General features: G+C 42.8%; 1 protein-coding gene across 1 annotated transcript in view; it reads right to left on the reverse strand.

Annotated features, from left to right (window-relative positions):
- Positions 1-23,991, reverse strand: part of T265_04437 (hypothetical protein) — a gene marked incomplete at both ends in the record, with an annotated part of 39,364 nt that overhangs the window by 15,105 nt on the left and 268 nt on the right. The gene's annotated exons all lie outside the window — the stretch shown is intronic.

The raw sequence follows: 23,991 nt of genomic DNA on the forward strand, positions 1-23,991 counted from the left end.
AACGGACGACCAAACTCAAACTACTATACGTCTTTTTGATACAGATAACTTTCATGAACCATCCTTGTACTGCTCAAATAAGTTAAATCGTTGCCTAACACATGCAATCACCGCATGTTAGCTTTGTTTCGCTGGTTGATAACGTAGGTCACAAAGATTTGGATTTAACGGCATACTCCTTCAGTTTCAAATATCTCGTCTCAGTAAAACTGATTTTTTGCTGGGCCTTTACTGATGTCTTATTTGGCACCTGATGACAACTACTTTGCGAACCTAGGGAAACAAAAATATACAATATTCGGCCACACGGATGCGTACGTTGGTCCAGACGGTTGAGGGCTTTACCGCTCTTTCACTGTTTTTGCTTTCTGGACATCTTCCCTTGGTGTTGAGTGTACTAAAAAGACTTCAGTGTTCCTACATGCCGCTTGGTATAAAACAACTTATTTCCGTCTAACCACATGGCGCAGGATCAACCGACATGACCGGCGGATAAATCTACATCCATTATGTCCACCAAGCTGAGGTTGGAATTACGCATCCCTACACTGACGACAAATAATCGGATGTGCTGCGTAGGTTGGTGAACTATACAAAGACAGAACAACCTACACTTGCCATTTCTCGGTAGTGATGTTGGCACTATTGCGCAGAGAGTTGATCCAATACAGAAACGTTGATCAAACTGGCGACGTGGAGTTACGAGGGAAGTACTGAAGATTTCTTCTGACCAAAGAGCCCATCAGATGGGATTTAAGCAGAACTCGGGGACTGCGTCCACCTGATCAGCCCCAAGAAGGGCGAAACCGGTCGTGGGCTGTCGATGAATTTCCAGCAACCTTTACGAAAATATACTGCAATATATCGAACCTCGTACCAATTAAAACTTTAAGCGACCTTTGTGCAGCACATTCATTTAGAGAATATCGTAAACCAGATGTTAGACAGAGTCTCCCATGAAAAACAAATTGATTTGCAAATAAATGTATTTATTGATGGTTTCTTCGTATTTCTTGTAAATTATTTGAATAAAGATGTATCGTCGGTAGTGGCACAGTTTTTATCCGCGTGAAAAAATGTCAGAAATGTCATACAATCGAACTGATGGCGCCGTTCAACAACGCGGTTTTCCGTATTTCCGGCCTCCGCTGAATGAAATCAAAGTTCATTTGATTAAATCAGATACTAAATTCCATTCAATCAGGTGAAAAATGCTTGGAACCGATTGAGTAGTCATCGTTTTCGGATTGTTACCAAACTTTCCCGAAAACGATCCATCCAGTCACCTTTTTCACTTTTACTTACAAAACGTCCTCGGAAGTGATGCTCGGCAAACAGTGCATCAGCCTTGCTACGAGTTAAAGCCAGCTGAAGAAATGTGATACTAATTATTTTGCCAATTGTGTCTGCATGGTGACCAGTGAGCTCGACTGTAAACACATGCAGGCAGATGTTAGGGATACAGTTAGAGGCGGTCTTACTTGGTTGAGCATGATTCCTCAGCATTTACATTGATTCAAGGGCGTAATGTAGCTTTCGTCAAAGCAGTCCAAGATTCGACAAATACAGCGGTCCAGAAGTGACTAGGAAGCTCCGGGACAAAGCTTTAGAAGCACTTGCGGAGGGAAAAAGTGAGTGATGGACCAGACGAAGTGAACAGCTCGAGTCGCATACGACCGGCCGGTGTAACAAAGAAGGCTTTGCTGAATTGGAGAAAATTCATATATTGAAATCTCAGTATATTTAGCTGATAGAAAAAACAAGCCAGCGGAAAACTCACAAGCGTAACAGAATTCTGGTAATCTGAAGGTGCCAGTTTTCAAGATTACTCAACCGGCCAGAAGATGCTGCTGAAAGCTACGTAGCTCGCCGGCCTCAACACGTAATGTAGACCAACCTAAAGCCGCAAAATTTGAGACAGTTGCAGAACTTTGGCGAAATAGTAAAGCAACAGGAATGAAGGCTGTACACTTTGGAATGACCGGCGCCGGCGAATGGGCTTCTCCATCTGCTATGCTCAATTTAGCAAACAAACAAAGATGCCGTAATTACTTCCCTATACAAGGAAAACGAAGGCCCAGAGAAGACAGATGACAAGTAATCGGCTGCTATAAATACAGTGGGAAATATTATGGTTCATACTCTGCTCAAACGAATAGCTGTTGGTATTCTGAAAAGCACTGCGAAATTCAAAGCAAATAGAGGACGACTGGCTTGGGTTTTGTTGCAAGCCAAATCGAGAAGAAATGTCATGGGCCGAATCAACCTCTCTACTGGCCAGCTTTTGGCTCCATCAAAGCCTTTGACTTCGCCAGGAGAGAAGTTTTATAATTAAACCTTATTAAGGATGTTCGGGTTGAAATGAAGCTTGGTGGGGAGCGGCACATTTGTTTCTAAGTTCGACAATGATATAAGGCTGATGCGGGCTTGTATTCTCGCCGAAGCCCCGCTGAGCTCCTCTTTAGCAGTATCTCTGTAGTGACGTTACATCATTGCGAAGATGGTCTAAAAATCCCATATTGGTTGGTCGGTTACTTATTCAGTTCGGAACACTTCCAAGTCCATACGCTGCTGCGCGAGTTCAGTGCCTGTGCACTGCTGGCTGCATAAGACTGGATTTTACTTGCGCAATCTGAAGTAGAATTACAGAAACGCTTAACTTAAAACCATCTCGGAGAAAACTTAACTTGTTTTGAGACAGCGTGCTTCCATGGATTTCTGGTACTTTGGCAGCGTGACGCTTAGCAGTTGAATGAAAACATTAATTGCGGAGGCAAGTATGGTATTTGACAGCCTTGAGAAAATTGAACCAGATATATACATATATGGTAATGCTCTAAGGACTTTGCTCCTGAAAGTGGCTAAGTTCTAAAGGAAAGCGAAGTGGTTGAATCCAGGATCGATATGATATGCGGGGGACAGACTAGACTCCATGAGGAGTGATCGGCCTGGCCGATTTGGTTGGGATGCATATTTTGTGGAAACAACTGCATGTGCGGTTCATGCATGATGAGAACAGTTTTACTGAAAAACGTCGAGTTGCATTCCAACCACTGTCGCTTAACTATTGGAGGGACGTAAATTAGAGTAAGGTTTCCCTATTGGAGGGACGTAAATTAGAGTAAGGTAGAGTAGAGCATTTATTTCGTGACAGGAGAACACGGTTCATGGAAGTGACATTGTTGAAAGCTTAAAGAAGTGTAGAGGTCTACAGAAGTTTTGGCAAAATTGGTCAATCACATCACTCTCACTTGAAAAGTGCCGCTTCTGTTTTGCCGCATTTATTCGATGAGTCTACACCAAACGGAAAGCACTGGACTCCAGTTTCGCTCCAATCAGAGCTCACCAGCGGCGCACATCCATGGTGGTACCGGATTCCGATCTCGAGGCATCTGACATGCCAGGCGAGCGTGTTCCACTACTGCATCGACGCACTGGATGCACGTCTGAAGACATGCCAGGCGAGCGTGTTACCACTACTACATCGACGCACTGGATGAACGTCTGAACAGACGTCGTTCTCGTGACTAAACGGAGTGATCGGTTTGCCCGACATATTGAACAGCAGTACAGTAATTGCCTTGGTTGCGTCGATCGACTGCTCCGCTTATCAGGACTTCTCAGTGTGCCAGCATGACGGACGTTAGAAAGCTGATGGACGAACCCCACAACCACCTACAACCAATCAAAATTATTTGGTTCGGCAAAATACCGTTGTTCCTGGCTGAACGACTGGAAAATTGAAGAGAACTGGAACTTTTTGGTTTTAATAGGAGACAACTGAATCCCAGCTGAATCTCAATTTTGTGATATTTTTAATCCGGATGTTCCGTACACAGACTGTCTCACGTTCCATTAGGGAAGACTTCCGAGATATCGTGAGCGATCGAGTTGTCTTCGCCAAAATTATGAATACTGTACTACCTCCAGAACATATTCTGCAATATCTCAAGTAACTGTGCAAGTGAATCATGAGATAGTCTTTTTGCAGCAAATTGCGTTGAGGAGTATCGTACAGGAGAGACTCAGTTGAGATTTAAGTTGAAACCAAACTGGTTCACAAAGGAGTGTTTTGCAAATGACGTCCTATTCCGGTTTGAGTGAAACCTAAGGCTGGTGGAAGCTCGGGGACTGCGCTCACCTAATGAGCCGTTAATGGGATTTCGAAGAGTTTTTGGCAGCCGTGTGAGCATTGTGTTGCACCCATACGACAATATATTACAGTACATCGAGTATAGTACCAAATGAACCATGAGATGGCCATGTTCCAATGCAAAACACCAGTTGAGTCTTTTCACAAAAATCTGATTGTCCACTGCATCGGTTCTGTGTATGACCACAGCCAAATGTGTGTGTTAGTACTAATGAAATTTGGACCCATAAAAATCGTATTTATTCGCTTTCCGATGTTGCCCATTGTTTCTGATTCTGTTGCAGATTACTTCAGGGACAGATAAACCAGCTGACCTGTTATCCTCTCAATTTGGTAAGGCTGAAACCTGCCTGAATTCTTTTGTGGATATCCTGGAACCTGTCGTCTAAAGAAAATCCCGGTGATCGGAAAGAATAATTTGACAAACTAACTGGTATTACGGTCTGCTAGTTAGAAATATTTAAGCAATATGTAATAGTGCAGATACTGAAGTTTTGAAGTACACGGAATGATTATTGCATGTAGACCGGGAATAGTAGTTCATAAATCTTCGCGGTCCACTCTGTTATCAATAGAAACAACTGTATCCCATTGTGCATCCTCTTAAAGAAGCTAACTGCCTTCTACCTGGATTTGTAAAGGTCACTCGAAATCCTCGTTTTACGAACTAAACCGTCTCCTGCCCGGAAGAGTATTTCTCTTACTAGAGGGAAATCCCCTTCAGTAGACTTTGTTACGGTCAACAGATACGTTAGGGGAAATTTATTCCAAATACCCCAATGTAATGGTCAGGCGGTGGACATAGTACAAGGCATAATTGCCTTCGTATCAGTTTCCCAGGTCATCAATGGCATTGAGGGAACTCTGTTAAGGATTTCTGTCTAATATCTGAAAGCCCAACACATTTTGGGTTTTACAATAAATCCAAATGTCTCCATTACGTTAATCTACATACGTATTCACACTTCAATGCCACGCTAAAACAATCCAGGCACGTTTGTTATCCGTAGACACATTTCGTTCGTGTTGATCGTGCCGCGTCTTATTTGAAAAAAAAAGAATTCGGGCAAAATTTGTGTGCACTCGCTATAAACGTGTTGTGTGCCACCTTCAAGAAAGCGAATACGCAGGCAGACAAGAATGTTACACAGCTAAAGTTTCAACTGCTTGGGGTGAGACGAATAAATACTACCCTGGTCATCGACTCTGATGATGTCTCCAACACTGTGGATATATCGTCAAATGATATTTGTGGGCTTTTTGTTGAGCACTATTTTACCTTAGGCTGTGTGAACGGTAGCGGCTAGTTGAACATTTAACACGGTTGTGGTTAGATCGAAATGAATGAAACAAAAGAGTTGGTACGAAGATACTCAAATAGTACCCTCAATGGCAGCTGTAGAACGAACTAGTGTTGACGTCATTCGCTAGGAATTATTCAAATGGCAAGAGCTGGCGAATGCTGTGTCATCCAAAGAATCCAAAGCGTAATGGTTAGCTATTTAGGTCAAATTCTCTGACTCACTGGAAAAATGGATCTAGTGCCCACATAGATACTCAGGCTTGGGTATACCAGTACATAGGATGTTAGAAGTGACGGTCTAACCAGTTTTCCTAAGCGGCAAACCCCACTTGGACTTATCCTAGGTAAGAGTCTACTTTTTAAGATTTCTCTTGTTTGGCGTAACTTCGCCATCTCCCCTAAGTGCCTCAAAATCTCAAACGCTTCATTGGAACGAGCCAGACATTTTATCACACAAAACGAATTCGCGCGGTTAAACCAGCAATATTCCCACAATCAGCGCCGGTGAAATTATCCACTTCGTGATTCGTGCTCCAATACAATTTAGAGATGAAGTTCGTATAATGGAACTGGAGCATACATTCGGCTCTATAGAGATATTGTGGACTATAGTTCACCTAAAGGCTATGTATTACACACCTCAGTTCCCTCAATACCTATAGCAGCTGATTTATTCCAGCCGCCACGAATCTGCATATGGTCTAAACCGACGGTTGATCAAGTCATTTGGAAAGAGCCTTGCTGGTCTCCTGGTATAATGTAACATCACTGCTGGCGAGCTGGTTTAATGAACTCCAGCAAAGTTGGGTTAATGATAAATGGCACTACCGTAGAACAGTTTTGTATCTTGTCCAGACTATCGTTTATTTGAAAGTGAATTGGCTTAAAAGGTAGATTCAAATGAATCCCAACTGCGTTTGTCTCTTGTGAAATTCTTTAGTCGTTATGTTGCGCAGAATGCGTCTCGTGATTCAGGTGAAAGGATTTTCAAGGTGCGGGAGAAGTTTTCCAGATATGACACCTCACGTATACCAGAGGTTTAGCTAAGATTCCGTTGGATTCCCCGTGACCATCAATTTAAACTGTAAATGGGCATTTACTTTATTAGCCTTATAGTTAATGTGACTTCAGTGAATCTTGACTCATGTTTTTCTCTGTCTGCCGGTTCAGTATTTCTTGGTTTAGTCAACGGCTATTGTGTAGTCTCGATTGAGTATTAAATGGAAACAAAACTGCTGTCTACTGGATTGTTGAATGCCTCCCATCTCGGAAACCGACAAGGCTAGATTCTAACATAATAGGCGCACATAACAGCACCATAGTAAATGCTTCTCCCGCGAAATATTAACGATAAAATTGGACGGGCAAAATCTAATAGAGGCTTTTTCCGATTTATTTCATGCACTGGTCAAATGTTTACAGTTCCTATCACTAACTTACCTTACCTATATGTAGTTATGTAATTCGCAGACACCGAAGAGCTTGCAGTATTCATTGGTAGTATTATTGGCGTAATATGCGCTGATGACTATTTTGGGCCAATATCCTGTCCTGATGTATTTGCCTCGACTGTCAATCAGAAGTAAACACTGCGTGCTTCTCTCCGAATGAGACTTACTCGGTGGGATTCCACCGTCTTATGCTCACTTCCAAAGTTAGTCCTTTGCCTCAAAACCACGCGAAAGCTGACTTCGCCTCTACGTAAAGCTGCTATGAATCAAGTGTAGTTTGGCTGCTCTGAAGTATGTGTTGCATTCGACATCAGTCTGGTTAATCAACCACCTATAAATACTGTTGATCCTCCAGAAGAAGCAACTTGTAATGGACTATTCTTGAAGTAACGCTACTTATAAGGTTGGTGAGAACTCCTCGGCAGCCCACGTCGGTTCCATCCATCTTGCAGTTCATAAGGAAAAACGCAGTCTCCGACTCCAAGCTCTTGTCCTGTTTGAACTTAAATTATACGAAATCACCATGCATAATGGCACATTGAGTTAGAGAATATGATAAAAGAGAGATTCAGCTAAGTCCCTCGTCAAAACCAAACTGGTGAGCAAATAAGTGTGCTTCGCGAAGTGTGACGGCCCCTTTTCTCCAAAAAAAATCATTTATGGTGACCACTTTAGGGCCTGAGTGTTTACCTTGACAACCATCAGTAGTAACCGACAACTGTAAGCGGATGTTCACGTAAAAACTGTGAGAATGCCACTGTAAAAATTACCTTCTTTAGACTTATTTTGATTCAGTGTACAATGTACAATGTTCTTAATGGATAAATGGGAAGGGAAGATTGCTTGTTTTCGCTGTTGTGCAAATGTATGCATACTTGAATTTCATTTCCCGTGTCGTTCTGCGAATATTCTCCCTAAGAGCAGATAAGAAAGTTCGGCATATGTCGGCCAAATGTCGGACCCTAGATCGATTGACTGCTTACACACCAAACTGACGGAACTTCGCGCTAGAATCTATGTCAAATCGTAAGGCTGTCACTAGAAACTTTTACTAAGCCCCAGATACAGAAGAAGTATGCTGCGTGGGTTGTAAGATTTGAGGTTTATGACGAAGGAATATGTCTCCCTGTGATAGAATATATGGCTCGCTTATCAAGTGTATACGTTGTATGAACTCGGTCTATCCACTACCTTTGAACGGGTCATTTAATTTCACACAACACGTCGATATGGTGAAAGGCGTCGCTTTCCCTCCTAACCAAGTGAGGAAGAACAACCGATGATGGAATCAGAAGTTACATGCTTGAGCTTAAGTATAAATGAGCAAAACGTTTGCACCAATAATTACAACAGCTAGTTCATCAGCTAGTGTACCCTCCAGCTAGCGTAGCTGAAAATCATGCTCACGGCGTTAAGTTCCACATGAGACCTGTGGTGATTACTCGCTAAAAGGGCACAGTTGTGCCAATATTTTTATTCTCTTGCATAATCAATCAGCAGTTTTTGTCTCCTTGCCTGGCAGTTCTCTCAAGTGCGCCCTAAATTTCACCAGGGTTCTGATGGCAAGTGCATGCTCTCCACTGGGAGTCTGAAGCTTGGTTTACGATGTCTTACTGAGCTTTTATCAACCAAAAAAACTTTGTACATTTAGTTTGAGATTTTTCAGTAACTTGTGATACAAGCCTGTTTTCCGCATATGTTACGAATTATCATTCATCATAAGTGTATATAGGCTGTGTTCTACTTTAAGACTGTGTCATTTTCGATCCACTAAGTTTGTCTTAGACAAAAGGCGATTTATGTGCACTTCTGCTTTTACTGCAAATTTTGCCGAGTCATCATTCAGCTTGCATTGTTCACGAAACCATTGGAATATATATTGACCACTGGCTATCCCATAGAGGAATGGAGTACGATAACAGCTTCACCGGTGTACCATTTAGCCTTAGTTCTTCAACACTCTCATTAAGTTACTCGTTACATTTGTATGCTTCCGCAACGCTTGAGACTGTCCAAATAACAGCTTTACGGACCATGGCGGTGTGTCCCCGAAGCATAGCCATAGCAACCATTTCCTGTCGAAAACACTATCGAATGCCTACCATTTCCAGCAGTTGCCATGTTAGCCTTGATGGTTGAATTCAGGCCATCCGTGATACGGTCTGCCATTGCGTCATTGTTGCCGACCACATAAGACATCTGGTTGGTTGCACATCTCCATTTTCATCCGATGCATACCAAATAGGGTCGGACGTTTATCAACTAAGGTGTCACACCTGATTGCGCCGTCTTCACTGTGTATACCATGCAGGTTTCACGAGGCACTCGAGACGGTTTCACCTGTGAATAAATAATCAGGATTGCCGGTTGTAGTAGCCCAAACTAGGGTGACATCTATAGATGATTCGCAGACGCCATACTGTCTGCACTCTCTAAGGAGAACACAGAACTGACGGTAACTATGAATGCTGGTCTTTGCTCTATAGGCCACTCGCAGTTTATGCAGCACAACCCAGACTGTGCATGAAATAATGGTTTTATAAGCATTTCAAAGCCATTATTTTGTCTCTTGACACCTATCTGAAGCACTCTAAATCGAGTGGCAACTGGTTTACTTGGTATGCTTGTTTCAGTTTAGTAGATGTTGACAGCAGTTTGTCAACAGGTTGATAGACAAAGGAATCGCAAAACGGTGAGTGGGGTCTAAACTTGTCAAACGTGAACTAAGCTCACATGCGGGCTTCAAAGGCATAGTGAAGATGCACTCGCTTCTCATTTGACAGCCACAAGGCGTTTGATCCACAAGGCATGATAAGTTCTCGTAATCACAATGGTTTGATGACCGTTCATCATTGGACCAACCCTGGGAAACGGTCTGACCATATGGAAGGGGTTTGAATGGAAAACACATACTGACATCAGTCTGAATGAGTTGATCGCCTGCTCCAGTCGGTCATATATTCAACGGAAAATTTGTTGACACTGCGTGACTCCCAGTGGGTGAATGATGGTGGGGGGATGATGTGATGATCCCAGTGCTCAAGTGGAGCAGTCGGGATCTGACGAGAAGTGTGATGCAATTTCGGGTTAAGTGATGATCACCATCTGTCCTCCTTGACACAAACATAATAGAGGATCGGTCAGCTCATCTGTTGTGTGAAAGCTTATACAGGATTTTGAAGTGTGACAACTGCCCACGTGGAGGCTGATGTTAGGGCGGATGATATCCAGCCCAATTCGTTTGAGCTTGACACAATACCTGGTGGCGTGCTCTGGTCAGCGCATACACAAACGAATGAAGTTCGATCTCTTTCCGCTCCATTTGTTGTTGATAAATTCTTGTAAACGTATGAGTCCTACACTGTGATCCTTAGCGTGTGAAATGAAGTAATACTGCTGCTTGCAGATAGATAAGCTCGGCCTACAGAGCTAATACACTTTGTACCGTTTGTCTTTGGAAGTTATCATTGGAAGGAAATTAAAAATCGTGCGCAAGCAAAGCCTCCCGTGTTTATTGGGAGGTAAAAACCCTGTCATCTAGATTTCGACTCTTTTTGTTCATTCCAATAGTGACTTTTCTCCGAGGGTGCGGTGTGCAGCGAGGAAATGTGTTTCCGATCCTAAAGCTTGTCATAATTGCATACATCCAAACACTTTTATTGACTGTATTATCGGGATTGTAAAAAGCAACCAGTCCCATGAAAATGGTCGATCGCTACTTGACGTGCATTTGTTGACCTACTTGAAGCTGTCCTTGGGTGTCACGGAAACTTCCGTTTTTCTCGAAATTCAATTTAGGCAAATAACTTTCCTAATGATTTGTTCCCTTGAAGAGAGAAATTGTCTCTTGTGAATGTTCTTTTAGGCGAACACTGCCATCACATGTAGTTCATATGAAGTTGCTTCCGACTTAGAAGTTATTCGCTTCATTACTAGGACGAACAAGTGTTTTTGTGAGTCGTTAACTGTGTAAGGAATTTTCCCGCTTTATCTACCCCTAGTCCGGGATTTGGTTCATATAAGGTCCTAGTTAAGTAAGCCGAGTCACTAATACTGGTTTTATACAGGTGTGTTTGCTTTTGCTCTTGGTTTAACTCGGGTTGTGGTGTTAAAGGTGCATTATACTTTTAAAAAGCTGCTGACATTCGTCTGTCTAACTTAGCAATAAAATGCGTGTCTGAACATAGCTCAGTGCTCCAAAGCGTGAGACAACATCTCCCCTTAAACAACCTTTTAAAATGTGATTGCTACACTATCTACCAAATAGAACCCCGTAAAGTAGGTCATGTTTTGTCTGGGATAAGAGTAAGCGTATCTGTTCATCATGAGCGGGGATTACCACACGTACAGTTGGTCGAACGTGAGTTTGTTTCTCTACCGGACTATACCTAATGGAGAAGACCGGACTTTACTTGGATTAGTGGTTCCGGGCAGTGTAATCTGCCACATCGATTACAAACTTCTCCGGAAGTGTGGTATGCTAAAGCTGCTTCATAAGTGAGGCATGGAAAGTCATAGCCACCTGAAACCGACCAAAACATTGGGATACTAAAAAAATAGGAGCATCCGAGACTCTCCAGACCACCGTTGGGATGCATCTGTAACTAAGAAGTCATAGAGCCTACGCGTCGGCGTATACCACGCAAAGCCTCAACCAGTTTCCTTGTAAATTTCTTCACTTTGTGCAAGAATGCTGCTTACAACAGATTATCTTCCGATGTGCTTACTTCGGAAGTTATTCGACTGTCAGTTAGATGTTTCTAAGACCTCTATCATTACAGTAGCACTTCAGCATTTGAACAACACCGAAGGGATCCTACTGGTTTGAAATTTGGCACGAAGTTTAGAGGGATATTTGAACCTGTGGGGTTATCCGTTTGGGTTTTAAGTTATACTTCCACACCCGTTAATGTTCGCCACATGCTTAACACATCCGTATGACTGGAGAGGAAATTAGTCACCGTCACAAACGCCACCAGCGACCACTCTCTCTCCCTCTCGACCGCTGTCCACTGTGCGCTTGACACTTGTGTTTCTCAGCCCCCAACAGTAAAACGGGACCTAGTCCAATTTGAATAAATTCAATTAACGCTCGAACTGACGTATTGTCGGTTACACGGTGTGTGTGCCTGCTTGCGGCAAGCGCCAAAAACGAGTTGGCCGTTTCAGAGTTTGCAACAGCTCGGTCAACAAACGCTTTGCCGCATAGATATATCTTCAAAACACCCACACACCCATGAGCGTAAATTTGTGTGCGTGTGTTTTTCACAACAATCGAGAGAAGAGAGACTCGGTTTAAATTTTTTTCCACACATTCTGACAGCGGCAACAGGAAAGGTCCGGTAGAATGAGTGCTCGCAACCGACCGGAAAACTAGCGGACTCGAATGTGGCATCAGGCCTTGGGGACGCCAGCTGACCGGTCTATTGGCTCCGGTCCATTGACCACCATCAGGCGACAGTCATCCATTTCGATATGTCGTAGTGTAAATCCAACTACTTATTTGCGCCTCGGGATGGAACCTAATTCGGAAATTTCGGAAGGTGGTAGGCAAGTTGATGCTTTAGATTTCCATATAGACTGTGCGCTTGACACTTGTGTGTCTCAGCCCCCAACAGTAAAACGGGACCTAGTCCAATTTGAATAAATTCAATTAACGCTCGAACTGACGTATTGTCGGTTACACGGTGTGTGTGCCTGCTTGCGGCAAGCGCCAAAAACGAGTTGGCCGTTTCAGAGTTTGCAACAGCTCGGTCAACAAACGCTTTGCCGCATAGATATATCTTCAAAACACCCACACACCCATGAGCGTAAATTTGTGTGCGTGTGTTTTTCACAACAATCGAGAGAAGAGAGACTCGGTTTAAATTTTTTTCCACACATTCTGACAGCGGCAACAGGAAAGGTCCGGTAGAATGAGTGCTCGCAACCGACCGGAAAACTAGCGGACTCGAATGTGGCATCAGGCCTTGGGGACGCCAGCTGACCGGTCTATTGGCTCCGGTCCATTGACCACCATCAGGCGACAGTCATCCATTTCGATATGTCGTAGTGTAAATCCAACTACTTATTTGCGCCTCGGGATGGAACCTAATTCGGAAATTTCGGAAGGTGGTAGGCAATTTGATGCTTTAGATTTTCCATATAGGACACTGATAAATACTTAAGTTGAAAAAAAATGCATCATATGCACTTATTAAAAACACTTCAGTTGCTTGGTCCACTTACTTGCGAGCATTTGGAACTAATCGATGACTTTCCAGCCCACGGGCAAATGTGGTTTGTACATCTCAGCCCCATTTAAATGGTTAGAGAAAAGTGGGTGGCCAATCAGGCAATTGTATTGAGGTGACGGTGGCTAAATTGTGATGTGAAACTGTGCGAATCTGATGAGCTAAAGACTCAGATTGCCCGAAAACATTTACATGTGTCATAAAATTGAATCAGTTCGCTAATTAGTTCAGTCAACCCCATGTTCCTCAGCAAATTCATTTAATGCAAAAACTGTTCTACAGAGCGGGATACAGATGGGAAAATCGGTGATTTCCTGTGGTTCCTGGCAAAACCTCTTTAAATAGAAAAGAATCACAGATTCAGAACTATTTGATAAAACGGAAATAAAAATCACTGTTCTACACTATTTTGGAGAGAAGCTGGCGTTTTAAGAACAACAGGAAGGTTGTTCGAAAGCTGACTACCATGAAGCAATCAAGGTACTGTGTGTAATGAAAGTGTTATCATTCCCCCCAACCAATCAGAGTGTCAGATTAGGGTATTATGAACAGAGACGAGCACCTGTAGAAGATCAACTCTATTCTATCCTATGCTCGAAGGTTAAAACACGATAATACTCCGGAGCTTAACCAACTTGCAGGGTTAACAGTCACTGTGTAACTGTAACTTATGAGACATCAGGGTAACATCGAAAGGCAGGATGTTTGGAAACCATAACTCCACGTATGTACTGTGTCCCTAAAATAGTTAAAAACGGTGTTCCTCTAAAACCAGTCTTGCTCTTCAACAATTCGGTGTGCCACTACGTTGCGCGTTGGTTGTACCCTGCAATCAGAGTTTTACAATCTCTTTTTCAAGGGATTCCTGTGGACTGACAGACAACCTGAATAACGTCGTGGTGTTATCTTCTCTTGGTATTAATCCGTTATTTATTAAGGTGTGATTCTGTCTTCTGACAGTGTGAATCTAGTGCCCCCTAGCAATTTCAGTAGAATGTGAATAAAAAATTTTAGCTTGGAATTCTTGAGACAAGCACACAAACAGATCGATTACGTTGCTGTGAGCAGTTCTTTACACCCCACCTTAGTGGATATGTTCGTGGCGATAACTGGACAAGACAGTTCTACTGTAAATGAAGGCTATATTTTGTAGGCGATTTGTTGATGACACTCGTTGTTATTGACAAAGGGCACTATCCCTCCCTCTTAAAGATCCCTAATTCCATCCACTCCAACCTCAGTGTTACATTTGTGAGTGAATAAAAATGGTTACCTACCTTTTTCGTATATACTTATTCGCAAGTATATCAGCAGGCCCCCGCAACTTTCTAACTACCACCAGGACACGTGGAGCGATCAGTAATTGCAGTAACTCAGGTTCATAAACTTGGGCGGGTAAGAATAGCATTACACACAGCGAGGAATTTACGTGGTACTGATTAATTAGAAAAAGGAAGTTTCAGAAAAATACCTGCGCTACACTAAGATCCACAAGAGAAACGGAATACGAATAACTCCAGTTCATTCAGTCTGTAAGAATGATCTACGCTTGTTCCTTCAATTCAAGGAAGATCACTATGACATCGACATTAAACACGACCTCAGTTTCGCTTTAAGACATGTTTATAATGCAGCGCAGTTACGTCCTACACTGGTCAGCAAAGAACTTGCTCTGCACAAACCTAAGCCTAGGCTGTGTAATTGGATCTCTAGTGAAACGTGCGGCCGAACACGTCCCAAAGTACGCTGTTCAAGGTTCGTCAGGTTCGTCGGGTCAAAATGCATCGTTAATGCACCGTCAGTACCCAGACATCTGTTTGGTACTAGATTGACCTGGTCCAGTCTTCTCAACTTTTATTGTACAATGAAAATAAGCGAAATCAAGCCAGTCCAGACTGTGTATAGGAAGACATTTGAAGTAAACGATTTGGCTACCCTGGAAGTGGTCGGGTGACTTGCAGAAATTAACCGATCGATATGTCTTCAGCTTCGTCTCTAGTCTTTATAACTATTACTCGCATGTTTTACGTCCGCGGCTGAAGACAGTTAAAAATGTTGGTGTCATGGCACATATCTTCTGCCGGTTCTAATGAAATGACAAACTGGGGTGAAAGATTCCGTGGGATACCCATAAAATGGTTCTCAGGGAAGTATAAGCCATTTCCTCCTGAAGAGAGGCACCAGGTCTGTGTAGGGGAGCTAATGCTCCCGAGATACTTCTTTGAGGATGTTTATCGTCGCGCTTCAGTGTCCCCGGTCATACTCGGTCGTGCACGATACTGCGGGACATATTAGAAGTGGATTATATTTCACAACTGAAGTTGCGACATTTCTTGTGTCCTTCCCGTTACCGGGATATCTATTCACTTGTGCCCGCTTTTAGCGGAGGTACTGTGGTGACTAAAATAAACCCCGATTATCTACCAATTCTGTCATCTTTCAGAAATGTTTGAAAGTGACTGATATGCGAAAGTTCATTTCTAGCAATGTTGTGGAATGTAAGTAGCTCGAGTGCGCTGCTTGGTTGTTGGTCTGTTCACCGAGCTTGGCAGTTGGATTGCAAGTGTTTCATCACCAGTCGAGGTGACATCGTCAGTGCAGGGTTGAGTGGGTGGTGGTGAAACGTTTGCAATCCAACTGTCAAGCCCGGCGAACAGACTAACAACCAATTGCCGTCAACCTTAATGTGTTACTGGATTGACCAGCTTATATATGGAAATGACGGCTGTACCTCTCATGATCATTGAATCTATTCTCTCAAATGTGTCTCGGAGTAAGGCAGCCAAAGCGATGAATCAGGTGATACGTCACCAGTACAGGTAAAGTCGTGTATGGGAGGTAAGCTTCATCTCACCCTCGTTGAAAATTTCGCCCCCGGGTAACTGAACCATAAAAACACGATGAGAACACTGTGCCAACGAATATTGGGGCTCGACTATCCAAACGCTGAGACTATTTGAAAATCTAGGTGATTGGTTCAGTATAAAGCAACAGATACAACGTGGGTTATTGTGTAATGGGAACAATTCGATACAAGAATTGGCACGAAAAACTCGACATCTCACATCCATACATAATCTTTTTCCAGAGCTGTAACAATCGATTTCGAATTCCCCACGCTGCTCTTGTTAAGAGGGCGGATGAAGCTTCTGAGGGACTGAGACTGGGGACAAATAGTATAACATCCATCGTGTAGGAACCTAAAATCACTCAGTCAGAGGCGTGCCAAAATATCGTCATAAAACTCGAGGGGTTGCAGATCGTCTTCTAACTGACTTCTAACGACGTCAGTTAAAGGCTCGCGTTGACCTAGCTTGTGCCTCTGAAGAACACTGGGAGAGTTAGGTTGGTGCTAACTGGCAGTCAGTTGAATATCTACTGATGCTGGCGAATATACATTCATTTCTAAACTAATTTGGTTCTTTCGTGGGCTGTCGATGGATTTTCAGCAACCTTATGAGTAGTACATTACAAAGATATACTGATGCTCTTTTGTATAGCAAACTTCAACTGAGTGTGATGCTCAACGGGGGTTAAGATGGAGCAATAGTCGAGATATCGGAGCACTTCTTGACTCAGCGATACTTACATAAGGTTACTGAAGTCCCTTAGATAGCCCGCTGCCGACTTCGTACTCCTTGGAGTTCATTAGGCAGACGTAGATCCAGAGTTTTCACTAGCTGTTTTCCTTCTGGAAAGTCAAATTTCACATTTGTTACGATAAGCATCTATCCAAAATTCAGCAATTGACTATACTGTGCAAGTGCTCCCCGTACTTCCTATAAAACGATATCCAGTTTGTCGGGCTATTTTCATCGACCGAGTATTGTTATAACATTACCATAGACGGGGTTCCCAGCTGATGCTCAGTCCAGCCTTCTTTTGAAACTGAATTGAGTTGCACACAAGTCCATAGGTCAACTGGCTACAAACTGGTGTTAAAGCAGGAAACATGGTTGGTGGAAACTCAGACACTACTCTTAACTGATGAGCCCCAGCCAAGGGAGCCAGGGGACAGCATTCAGTAAACGCGTATGAGTAGAAGACTACCGAGAAACCTTGACATGCTTCAGTGGAATGACAAAACTAAATGATCACTGTGAACGTTGTAGTCAATGCTATTCGTTCATCAGGTTCTCAGCTTTTATGGACCGTGATTATATGTAGGTCTGTTAGACTGAGCATGAATAACAAATGAATGCCTGTAACGGTGTGAAAGACTAATCCAAAAAAAACAAGAAATTCAGTAGTAGGTCCTAGTTTGTCCACTTGAACCGTCTGCAATATTACAGAACGTTAGCAAGTTTGGATGGAGTTGCCTTGGAATTTTCAAATAAGTTAATTACGGATAGATGTTAGACAGTGTGCGAGGCCTAAGAATCAGGCAGTAGTTTCCAGCTAACCCAGTTCTTTACTTGCGTCTACATAAACACTGGGCATCGTGTGATATGTTCTTGCACCCCAGTTGGTATGTTGCTAAGGTAGTTTTCGCCCGTATGTTACTGAGCAGACAAAGAGAATATGACAAAAACGGGAGAACTGATATAGACGCTTTCGGTGGTTAGCCTCGATGGTCGACAAACACGTGCGGCAAGCATTATGCACTCATTTCAGTTGTCAAAGTTGATCTGTAACAGAAGTATCCGTCTGATGAAGCCTCGCTGGGAAGAAAGTACTCAATAAATGCACACTGTTTTGTGAGCAGAAGTCAGTTTTTCCCTGCCTGTAGCCCATCCTTGTTTATCGCGGTTTTGAATGACCAGAAGCGCGACTGACATGTTTCCCCCGTTTACAACAGGGCGGACAGCACGTGCAAATTAAGGAACACTATTCGGCTGCAGCAACGAACCTGGGCAAACTAAATCTCATTGCCCGGATATTAGTTTCCCCCTACATGGCTTACACTATTGTGTTTCTATGCGAAGCAAAGTTAGGATCATCCCAGAAGTCTGCGGTGAACACAGAACTGTGGTTAACGATCAAGTGAACTTTGACTGGCGCTGAGACACCAGTCTATCAGTTGGTCACTGTGCAAAGAATTTCCTAGCTGCAACGAAATATCACTTGATAAGCATGTGACACCGAATAATGTTAGCAGTGATGACTGTTCATTCCCACAACAATGAATATTTGAATTTCTCTACATCTTCCACCTCAATAATAACTGTTGAGGGAATTGTTACATCCGTTCTATTTGCCTTTCGTTGTGTGCATCATGCTTCCGTTCTTTGCTTTTTGCCTTTGTTGCGTACCGGGACTTTTCTAAGCACTGAAGAGGCATCCTGCATAAAGGTCGACTTGAGTGTTTTCCCACGGATACGTGAGAGCATCACACGGCTTACAACCTGAAGAGCGATCGAAACATTTTGGTTTCTTATCTGATCAGGCATATGTGAGAGGATTGTTCTTCTGTATGAGTCAAACGGCGACTGTTGTCATGTACGGGCGTCCCAGGGTTAAGGGTCAAATCCGAAGCCGTCCATAATCAAACTCTTCCCGCAGCAAAACAAAAAAAACTAAATGTAGGGACAACTGCCATGAACTACGGATGGATGGCGTGAAATACAGTTTACCCATCTCGTTTTAAAGTGAGAGGATGTCGATTGCGATGACCGTCACTGGCTTTCAACAGACACGTATCAAATTCATTTTCTATGCAGCCATACGCCAAACATCTTGATGTTTTGTGATGAACCTTATTAATGTACGATCTATAGATTCCCTTCTGTCCTATTTGTCCAGTGGTTCTGATGCCCTCCAAACTGAGCACAAACTTCCAGCAACTGTTAGTGGCTTTTTCACATACCGCTTCAATTGTTGAATTTGACTTGGGATTTAATGTCTAGAGATGGTGAACGAGTGGGTTCAGCTTGTTAACACAACTTAATGGTGAACAAACTATATGACAGTGACTCCGTTTGCCAAGCTAACATAAACAGCGTAGACCTAGCTGGTCAGGAGAATCGACCGATGCGACTGAATTTGTCTAACGAGTAAACGAGGCCATGCCTAATCGTTCCCAATAGCAGGGACCACCTGCAGTGAGAGGCTGCCTCATGAGATTCAAACGTGGCTTTCGATTTACCGACTATGGACAGCCTGAGGGCACTTCCTTCTCAGTTTTCTGCGCGTTGACTATCGCCAGCTAAGTAGAGTCAATTTAGACCAACAATTTCCAGTTGTTTAAAAATGTCTCTGTACACACCTGCAGTTGTAAGACTCAGCATATGTGAACTGATTACCACATACCTTTATTTGCTACTGTAGGTGAATTACATCGAACAGCAGGCTGTGAGCTTACGACACGATTTAGCGGTTCACCTTTATCCTTCTTTGAGATCATCTTCATGATACGAATTCAAAAACAGTTAGCTTACATGTGTTTAAGTTCACGTCCAGTTTAACTGTGTTGTGAAATGTATTTTTCGTCTAAGGTGTACCCTGGAGAACGCAGTTGCAAGTTTGGTGTTATTAATCCAAAACAGGATGAACGTCCGATCTGGTCAAGACATGTAAGAATATACGCAAAATCGGAAATCATTGCGATCTGTAGACCACAAATATTGATGCGATCACACGCCGATTTATCAGGTCTATGGTCTTATTTTTCGCCCTGCTCTTTTCTACACCTGGCAACTGTTAAGAGCATTTATGAGGGGGATTGCCCGTCCGTTCTCAGGTGACAACTGTAGTTATAAATATGAATGAAATGCGATACACGGGAGTGATGGCGATTGTCGTTTAAAAATGTAAAATAGTGTTGATTCATTTAGGCGGTATCCATCTAATCATATTATGGCAGAATTCTAAGACCTGTTTCAGTTTGATTATCCTGATTGCCTTGACAATGCCTGGCAAACAGGGTCGGCTCGTGCCGGCCAAGTGTTCTAGTAACCCCTGCAATTAACCAAACGACCGTAAAGTGTTGCTGACGTTAATCAACAGACAGGCCTAGGGGATTGGGACACCGGATGATATCTCAGTATACAGAAACCCGTTGCAAAGGAAATCCCAGGCTACAAACCTCTCCTCGATCCCTAAAGGTCTCTGCAGTTTGAGCACTGCATAACTTGCGGTTTAACCTAAGGCGTGTACCGTAGGATACAAAGAGCCTCTAGTTTTCGAGAAACACACTCATTTGCAAATCAATTTGGTTTTCACGAGAGACTCAACTGAATCTCTCGTTTATGCTATTCTGCAACTGAAAGTGCTGCACACAGGGACTGCACCTACCTGATGAGCCCCATGAAGGGCGAAACCGATTGTGGGCTGACGAAGAGTTTTCAACAACTTTTGAGTAGTTTCCTTTATGAAAAAACCTCTAGTTTTTTTTCAGCTCCCACTTTGCTGAAGATTTTTTGTCGGAAATCCCAGCTGTTGGAAACCAAAACCAAGGACCTGATAAGAAACAACATTTTGTGCAACTCATGCTTGCTAAAAAACCAACAGCCCCCAAAAAGAGATTAACTTGTGACTTTACTCTCCACAAGGATCACCTTCGTGTACGGTACAATCTTCCCGATCCGGCAAGTTTTCAGCAGTAGAGATATGGAAATCAAACATTGTTTTACATAAAATCTGGGAGTTTGGCACTAGATAGCCTGACCAATATCAATGACGCGATCCAGCGATTCAAATAAATTCTGGAATTGTAGTGAGGCATCATGTCAACCACCCCTTATCTACCTACCGTTTCTGACATCTCAGGACAATTTCAAGTGAACAGGCACCCTTCTTCGTACAGTACATTACCTTGCCATTCGGTTGTTCTCTGGTTCGCCGAACTGTTTTCATTGGTAGCACCGTACATTACGAATTAATTTTGAGCGTTAAAACAGAAATTCTTTATCCGAACAAACATTGGGTTTTACTACACAATGACACCAAGAACCCCGTTGAAGAAAATACGTAAGCACCAGGATATTAACTTGGTTCCTCTGAGAAAGCCTAGCTTTTGTTGTGGCGATAAAAGCTTACGATGTCTAAAATTATTGCATTAGGTTTTCCTCTACAAGTCAGCGACCCGAAGAGAACGTTTTCTTTTAAAACCGGACAAAACTTCACGCAAATGAAGATCAATCATTGTGATTGTGATAGTTAAATACATTGACAGCGAGCTCACATGGCCTTATTCGTTGCGAGTAAGCACGTGGACAGTCAATGTTTTTCGTGCTCACTCGAGGATGAACACACACCGCGAGGCCACGTATCATTCACACATGGTGGCGGTAGCGAGAACAGTTTGAATACCCAATAAATCACAGCGGCGTTAGCAACAACAAAAGCGCTTGTGGCAACATACCTCTTGTGAGGTGGTGTCTTCGCGTCCAAACTTGAGCAAATTACCGAACAAATACACGAGATGTGTACGAATTTTGTCTTTTGATAGTAACTTTGAAAGCAATCTATGAAGTCTTAACTGTTCGCAGTGAGTAAAGTGGTGGGACGTGGTCTCATCCTTACTGGGGCTCACGAGCACTGCGTAAAGTGTTTCGGCCATTTGACAGGATAATACGTTCAGAGAATGAAACAAATGGCGTCAGGATATGGGGTTAGGTGAATAACAGACAAGTTGCTCTAGTAGTTCTCATCTTCTCTCTCGTCCTATGGGTGTATTTGAATGGATGAATTAATCAGACAAGCCTCCATCTTTAGAAGTAAAATCCCTTGGAATTGCCTCCCTGAATGACACGTTCTACGACAAACATTTTCGAACTTGCTAAAATTCGTTCTGCCGGGAACATAGTCTAGTGCCTGAATTGTGACCTCTCCCCAGGAAAACAGTTATATCAGCATACACTCTTGAGGATCACTAAAATACCTCATTTCGTAGGTTAGGCCAAGTTAACATGTGGAAACCATGTTAAAGTCACCATATAAACAATTTCCAATAGCACTGAAGTCCATATTCGGATGGAAAACTGTTAAAAGCAGGACAGTGTGCTTTCACTCCGTTATCTCAAAAATGTACGATATAATCCAATCAATTTTACCCACAGAATGTGACAAATATACTTTGCTTTATCGAAGCCCGCTTTGTGTTGCACAATGGTTAAGGTAAAAACAAAGTCGGTTCCTGTAACATATTTAAATCCGAGAGCTCTCCAACCAGTCGGCTAGTTTCCAGCATGTTTGTGCACTGGGATAAAAAATCAATGGCCACGGCACGTAGCTACACTACAAGGGACCTGAATTCCTTCTTTCAAGTGGCTATTATTAGGGGGGGGGCTGTGATTGAGTGCACCACGGTTAGACCAAGAGCCAGGAACGATCTGTACATAATTGATGTACTTGTGGCAACCTGAACGCTCTCGTCTAGTCTGGAGAAAAGCTACTACAGTTCGGCAGTAGCAGTACCTCCCAGAAGAACGTCACCAGTAAACGGCTCTCCTTTTGGAGAGGTTTGGTAGGTATCCGGTGCTAACTAAAGTCTACCAATACTCACCAAACCTCTCTGAGACGATCAGTGGTCAACGGGTCCAGAGTTCTTCAATTTGACTCATTTGATAACTTTTCATCATCCTTCGAGATCACATTGTCAATGCCGTTTCCGACAACCCATTGATAATTTCGGTCCGGATGTTGACGAAACCTATTCGACCAAATTAAACTACTTGGCAGACTTGCCAACTGTGCACTTAGAAATTTCTGTCGGGCCATCGCAACAATTTTGTCAATATATCTTCTGAAAAGTACCAGGATTTCTTAACTGGAAGCAGGTACACAAGATGCAGGAGATTGCCTTTCCTAGAAGCACGTTCTATGTATGCCATGAAGTGAACCAAAAAGGCCACTTACATCATTTTTCTGGATCAGGTAGATGACTCCCGTTGATCAAATCTCAGTTGTGCAAGCCATCCAATTCACACGTTTGCAGGGCAATCCCAATCCAAAATAACCTACACTTATGACACTAACCCGACATCCTAATAATAGACTGCTTATTTTTGTTCCTAGCTTTTATTTGACGCATCTTACATATTTTCACCAATCTCTTACTGATAATGACAATTCATTGGAAACGTGCATGAACTGGATTTCCTTTAAGGTGTATACTTTCAGAATCCCTATTTCTAATATGAAGTCAGAAACGTAAATGTTTTAAGAATGTCATTCTGCGTGCATTTATGGGCCTTGCAATGCCAATACCATCACAACGCTCATTCATCCAGTGCCGTTGCGATTCCTGACTTAGGTCAGCATACATCGTAAAACTTTTCGTCACAACTACCTCCAGAGAGGGAGAGCCCCAGAACAGAAGTCACTACTCACGGACAGCGGTGGGACTTGAGGCCAAAAATTTGACTAACCATTAAGTCATTGATACACTTATTGGGGCGTGATTCAGGTAATTTGTAACTTATACCATAGGATGAACGCTTGGAAGCTTTGTTTTATTTTGTTGACTTGGTGGTAGGTAAGGCAATATCCCAAATTCAGCACACCCAATTAGCTTATTTCGCAGCTTCATTCAGCAAAAATGACGTCTGAAATGTCCCTTTCTCTCTGTTATTTCTACATTCACGATACGACGGGGTTTGCTCCCTATTTAGAAGTGGAATTTTGTGTGGAAGTGTTTCTAGCTTGTCTGTTCCTGACTTTCAAGCTTGATGTTCTTAATTAATAAGTAAAACATGTGCATTCAATTATGAGACCTCACCATCCACCAACCTAGAAGCTGTCCGGCAACAGAGAAATCAAATTTCTGAATCAGAGAACTTTCAGCTGCAATTGAAAAAGTTAGAAAATTATTATATACATTGTGCAATCTACAGACCAGGTAGGATGATAAACATGTAAGTATGAGTCTGATTATACGGAGTGTACTGGAGTCATTCTGGGTGTTAAAAA

Source organism: Opisthorchis viverrini, assembly GCF_000715545.1.
Source record: "Opisthorchis viverrini unplaced genomic scaffold opera_v5_73, whole genome shotgun sequence".
Taxonomy (NCBI): Eukaryota; Metazoa; Platyhelminthes; class Trematoda; order Opisthorchiida; family Opisthorchiidae; genus Opisthorchis; species Opisthorchis viverrini.